A 6622-nucleotide genomic window follows, 5' to 3' on the forward strand; every position below is an offset into this window, starting at 1 on the left:
AGAGGAGGAAATGTGAGCAAAGTAAAACAAGGGGAGAAGAGACAGCCAGGAGTGCAAACTGCAACCAGCTCAACAGGGCTGGAGTATGGGGTATGAGTGAGGGGCTGGTGAGGGATGAGACTGGACAAGGAGGCAGGGGCTTCTCAATTCATAAGAAGCCTTCCATGTCAGTCTAGAAAGCATGGGTTTTGTCTGTCTTTGGGGTAATGGAGACCTACTGAGGGATTTTAGACAAGGAAGGGAGGTGATAAGATTTACATTTTAGAAAGATTTCTCTGACCATTGCAGAGTGGATACTGGGTGAAAGAAGTCCACAGCAGATGTGGGGAGACCGTTGAGGATGTCGGGACTGTAGTCTGGGAGGTAGATCATGGAGGCCTGGACATAGTGACAATGAAGACAAAGACAAGTGGTCAGATTAAAAATATTTAGAAGACATAGTTTATAGGACTTGCTGATAGACTGAATATGACAAGGGGGAGTGAGGAATTTCATCTCCAAACTGCTCTACAGTCCCTTTCCCCCATTCATCATTATGTCTCTTCTTGCCAAACCTTCTGTGGTGCCCTCTCAGATTCACAGTCCATAGATAACAAACTTCCTTATATCCTTTACATACTCCGTGGTTAATAAACTTTTCTGCCTCTTTACCTCCAGCTTTGACTGAAACCAGTCTCTGCCCCAGGGCCCCCTTTTCCTTTCTCTGTAGTTATCCCAGTGGGCAGGAAGCAGTATCAGCCTTTGCATGACTTCTGTACACATCTGTACTGTTTTTCTTTCTCTTTCAATGCAGGTTAAATTCCTTCTCCTTTGGCAACATGCAAGTCAGCCACATCATTCTCTCTACCATTCTTATGGCCATCATATACCAAACTCTTGACTATGTCCTCTCAGTTGCCGAAGACTTTACAGATTGTCATCTCCACTTCAGCCACCCAATTACTATGGCCAAGCCCTGACCCTATTCATGGCGCACAATTGCTCCACCTGTGAAGAAATTCCTTAAATCCCAATATCCTTCTTGTGAGCACAACTTCATATGCTTATTCTTCTGCCTCCCTTACAACCTGCTCTTTGACTATACAAATGTTTGGTATCTTGATTACTCTCCCAACATTCCATTCCCTAAAAGCTATTTTTTTTCCATAGGCTGAACATCAAGGTCAATCTGAACAATTTTCTTGACAGTACTATTATTTCTCTGCTTCTTTTAACTTCTATTTTATTTACCCATAAGGAAGAAAACACAAGAAAACAACAACAAAAACCAACTGTAGGTCAGATAAACAGTGAGAATTTTAGAGTTAGACATGTCTGAATTCCAATTCCAGCTACTAGGCCAGGAAGAAAACACAAGAAAACAACAACAAAAACCAACTGTAGGTCAGATAAACAGTGAGAACTTTAGAGTTAGACATGTCTGAATTCCAATTCCAGCTACTAGGTCACTTACTAATTGCAGATTTGAGAAATTTACTCGACCTCTCTGAGCTTCATGTGTGTGCATGTGTACACGTGTGTGCCTGCATGCGAAATAGGAATGTATACTGTATCAACTGCTGTTCAATAAGTATACAGAAACCACTCTAGATATTCCAAGTAGAGAAGGATTTAATGCAAGGAATTTGTTAAAAAATTATGGGGAGGTCTGAAGACAGCATAGACAGAAAGCAGCGTTATTCAGAGAACAGGAAGCTACTACCAATCTTGATTTAAAGGAGCAAAAGGAAGAAAAGGTGTCACCCAAAAATCAGGAAGCCAGAGCCCATAAATCTGCACTAGCTGCTGATGCCACTAGAGCTTGTATTGCTGATACTGCTGGAACCACCTCCACTTTAGCTAGGCAGGAGACAATGCTGCTGATGTTGCCAGGGGCACTGCCAGAAACAGCAGGGCTTTTCCCTTCCTCCCACCTTCAGACCTCACTGGAACCACGGGAGTTGGAGAAATGTGGTTTTCAGATTCCCAGCCCTGGTCGTACAGGGGAGATTACGGAAGAGTGGATGTGGAAATGAGTACCAACAGGCAATATCTGCTACATGCATTCATATTCATCATATTCTTGGTTGCAAGTGATAAAATCCAACTTAAAGTGGTGTAGCTGAATATCTGCAGGCAGATTTTTACTTCATGCAGAGGTAAATATAGCTGCTAAATTGATGCTATCAGGCATCTGTTTCTCTCCATCCCTCAGCTCTGGTTTCTTTGAGTTGGCTTCATTCTCAGGAAGGCTCATTCTCCCTGGTGGTAAGATATCTACCAGGCTTACATTCTACCAGCACCTCTCACCTGATAGTTCCAGGAAAATTCCTGAATCTAACTTTCATTGGCTCATATTTAGTCATGTGCCCATCTTTGAATCAATCACTTTGACTGATAGGCCAATCCTGGGTTAAGATCCCACCACGGAAGTGGATTGTGGGACTGAGATAATTCTCATCTGAACCACATGGAATAAGAGTGGGAAGGAGATGTGTGAGTATGACAGAAAAACACACACTGCCTTTCTTCTGCTCTCACAACACAATCGTCACAGAAGACTGACTTCTGTGTCCAAGTGTGTGGGGATCTCTTCCCATTGGTAAGCAAGCAAGCAGTTCTCCAGCAGACAACAGCTGGGTGTCCTGCAATTCAATTCTGACACTATCTACCTGTAGATAGCATCAGATCCCACAGGTTAAAGGCTCAGTCCCCAAAGCTGCCCCACACTTCAGATGCCAGTTGCCAGTCCAGGCCCCTGGAACTTTGGACCAACCAGCTATAAATCAGGATCCCCATAACTATCTCTTTGGGTTCAGTTGATTTGCTGAGTGGCTCACAGAACTCAGAGAAACACATTTACCCATTTATTATAAAGCATATTACAAAGAATACAGATGAAGAGATTCATAAAGCGAGGTACGGGGGAAGGGGTGTGGGGCTTCCATGCTCTCCCCAGTCATGCCACCCTCCAGGAACCTTCACATGTTCAGCTATCCGAAAGCTCTCCAAACCCTGTGTGTGGGTTTTAAAGGAAGCTTCATTAAAACATGAAGATACCAGGCATGATTGAATCATGGACATATAGAAATGTGGTTGGACAAAAAGGGTGTGATCTAACACTAACGGACTGGATGGGGAACCCCGGCAAGACCTGCTTATTCAGGTTCTTCTTGACATCTTGATACAGCATTCCTTCCTCCCGGGCATGAGGCAGGACCCCTTCTGAAATGGGGTCTTAGGATGTACAGTCAGCTAGGGTAGGTCAGAGAATTTCCTGCCTCGGGGAGAAAAAGGAGCAGGTGAAAGGAGGACAGAAGGTCAGAAAGAAGCATGAGCCAGGAACCATGCTCAAAAACCAATACATAAATCATAATGTCACAGTCTCCCAAGAAAACCAGTGTGCTGTTACCAGTAAAATGGGAAATGGATGCTGGGCAAGTAACAACGACAATGGCAACAACAGATATTCAAGACAGGATACTACTCATCTTGTGAGGTTTCCTTGTTCCCCATCCAACCCTCCTTCCCTTCCTCAGCTAAAGACTTTGTAAATATTGATATCACCAGGCATGAAATACCTCAACCTCTTCCCTGCTCCAACCTTTTAAACTGCCCTACATACACCCTTATCCTCACTTCTAGCCCTTCAGTCTGTAAAGTTAAGGTGTTCAATTCCTCTGCATGAGTCCTTGATCCCACCCTCTCACATCACCTCCAGGATCCTGCTCTGTCTCTAATCTTTTTTCTTTATTTTCAAATCCATTTTCTCTACTGGTATCTTTTGGTAGTTTATACCCATGTTCAAGTCTCTACCATCTTTAAAAAGAAGATAAAAATAGAATCTTTAACTTCATATCACTTTCCAGCTATTGTCTACTCTTTTTTCAAATTTCTCAAAAGAGGGTTCTGTACTTATTCATCTACTTCCTCATTTTCCATTTGCTCAATTCATTGCACTGTGGCTCCTGCTCTATTTTCTGCTGATGCAGATCATATTGTGGGGATGCCTGACCTTATTGAAAATCTTTGCTGCATTTCATGGTGTTGACCACTTCTTCCTCCTTGAAAGTCTTTTCTCCCTTGGCTTTCTTCCATGACATTACTCTCTCCCAATTCTTTTCTTACCTTTCTATTTCTTCTCAGCTTTCTTCTTGGCCTTCTCTTCCTTTGCTGGCTCCCTAAACGTCTGAGGTGCTTCATAGGCTATTGGTTTCTCCTACATCATAGACAGCATCAGAAGGGGGAAGACATAACAGTAGAGAAAGGATGCGTGAAGGTCACAGGTTGATTTCCCACTGGTCAGGAGGCTCTGCAGACCTAGGAGATCGGGAATTCAGAAAGCCTGTGTGTGGGTCAAATATATCAGGAACAAGATACCTATGTGAACTGCACATCTTCCTTTTTGCATCCTAGCTATTTAGACTCCTCTCCCCATCCTCATCATGCTGTTTCCCTCTGGTTACCTGAAGAGATTTTCCTGAATACTGCAGCCTTCCTGCTCAATGGGATTGGGTAGACAAGCACTCTGATGGACTATCTGTAAATCGGTGATATTTCTGGATTTTTTCATTTGCTCAAGCAATAATCTGGAAGTTGTCCTTTTCTCCACAATTCCATAGCCACTCAATCAATTGATCACTAATTGCTGCAAATTCTGCCTCCTGGATATTTATTAAACCTATATAATTTTCCCCATTTCTAGTTCCACCACTGTAGTCCAAGCCATCACCATCTTCTACCTAGACCACTAATTGCTTCTTAGTGGGTCTTCACACTTCCAGTTTTGCTTTTCTCCTATCTATTCTCCCTCAGCAGCCAGAAGTGATCTTTTTTATTTTTTTGGCAGCTGGTGAGTAGGGGGATCCAAACCCTGACCTAGGTGTTATCAGCACCATGCTCTAATTGAATGAGTTAATGGCCAGCCCCCAGAATTGATCTTCTAAAATGTCACTCTACTACTTCAAACCTGTCAGTGATATTCCATAGCCCTTAAAATAAAGTTTAAAACCCTGGGCCTAGCATATAAGGCCCTCCTTGATTTGGCACCTCCCACCCTTTCAGTTCACCTTATGCCATTCTTCTCCACTCACACCCATACTAGCCTTCCTGTACTTCTCCTGCTACTTGGAATAATCTTCTCTTCTCCTGGCTGACCTCTTCCTACTTCATCCCTTCCCCTCACTCAAGTGTCAGTTCCTGTGAAAGCCTCTGAACTCTCTCCCAGGCCAAATTAAGCCCACTAACACTGTGCCCTGTACACCTTCTTCAATATACACATCATATTTCTAATTACATGTTTAATATCTTTCCCCCTGTTACATTTCAGCTGAATGAAGGTGGGAACTATATCTTTTTTTTTTTTAATGTACTCCTAGCACCAAGGATAGTACCTCAAACATAATAATTCTTTATTAAAAGAGACATATCTTTCCCCCTGTTACATTTCAGCTGAATGAAGGTGGGAACTATATCTTTTTTTTTTTTTTTATGTACTCCTAGCACCAAGGATAGTACCTCAAACATAATAATTCTTTATTAAAAGAGAATGAATAAATGAATGAAGATATCTTTCTTTTTCTGGGTAACTCTTGCTCATTGGATTCTTCCTCAAATCCCTAGGGCCTGCCTTGGGGCCTGGTACATGGTTCACATAAGTGTTTGTCAAATCATTATAAACTCTTGGCCACGAGTCGATAATTATTGAAACTGAGTGATGGGTACATAAGGGTTCATTACACTATTCTGTCTACTTTTGTGTATATTTGAAACTTTCCATAATAAAAAGTTAAAACATTTATATTCACCTCAAGTCAACTGAAAGTACATTAAACGATGACTATGAAGGTTCTGGCTTCAAGCCTATAGCTGGTGCTGTCATTGGTTGGGATGGGTGGAGTGGAGCTGCGCTGAATTTTCTTTCCCTGTTCCTTCTCCACCGTACTTCCAAATCTGTTCTTCCTTCAAATCTCAGAAATGTTGGGCAGCATTCTAGATTAACCTCTGTTTCTCACCCTATCGTGTCCACTGGCTAAATATTTCTCAAATCCATTTGTTTTACTCCATCCCTACTGCTATCAGACTTAATCTAGGCCACCACTGTTTTTCTCCTTGACTGATCTAATAGCATGCTGTCTTGCTGACCTTCCCCTTAACTGTTCTCAACACAGCACCCAGAGTGATCCTTTAAAACAATGCATCTTATCATTTATTCATTCAACAAATATTATTTGAGCACCTCATATATAACAGGCACTGTGTTGGATCCTGAAGATATAATTATGAGAAAAATAGACCAGGTCCTTCTCCCCATGGAGCTGACAATCTATGAGGGAAATCAAAGAAGAATAACATTACAAATGTAATAAATACCATGAAGGAAAGCAGTATGGTGCCTTGAGAACACACAAGAGCAGAAGCTAAACTGGTCTTGGGGTAGGGAGAGAGGGTCGAGGAAGGCGTCTCTGAGAACGTGACATTTAAACTATGATGTAAAGGATGAGTAGGAGTTAATTAGGCTGAGAGAGTAGGGGAAGAAGGACTCAAGCAGAAGGGAAATCATGTGCAAAATCCTTGTAGAAGGAGAGAGCATGACTTTGAGGAATGAAAAGAAGGCCATTGAGGCTGGAGAGCAGAGTGACCA

The 6622-nt window shown here is 42.3% G+C and overlaps 1 long non-coding RNA gene across 2 annotated transcripts; it reads right to left on the reverse strand.

Moving 5' to 3' along the window:
• Window positions 1-2929: 2929 nt before the first annotated feature.
• On the reverse strand, window positions 2930-5881 carry LOC103591269. 2 transcript variants are annotated; one of them, XR_550560.1, is made up of 3 exons: window positions 5787-5881; window positions 4108-4299; window positions 2930-3256 (listed from the first exon to the last, which is right to left on the reverse strand). It is a non-coding gene; the product is annotated as an uncharacterized LOC103591269 (long non-coding RNA). The 2 variants fall into 2 exon arrangements; XR_550561.1 differs by having other exon boundaries at window positions 2930-3260.
• Between the last annotated feature and the right edge of the window lie 741 nt (window positions 5882-6622).

Source organism: Galeopterus variegatus, unplaced genomic scaffold (genome assembly GCF_000696425.1).
Source record: "Galeopterus variegatus unplaced genomic scaffold, G_variegatus-3.0.2 Scaffold956, whole genome shotgun sequence".
Lineage (NCBI taxonomy): Eukaryota > Metazoa > Chordata > Mammalia > Dermoptera > Cynocephalidae > Galeopterus > Galeopterus variegatus.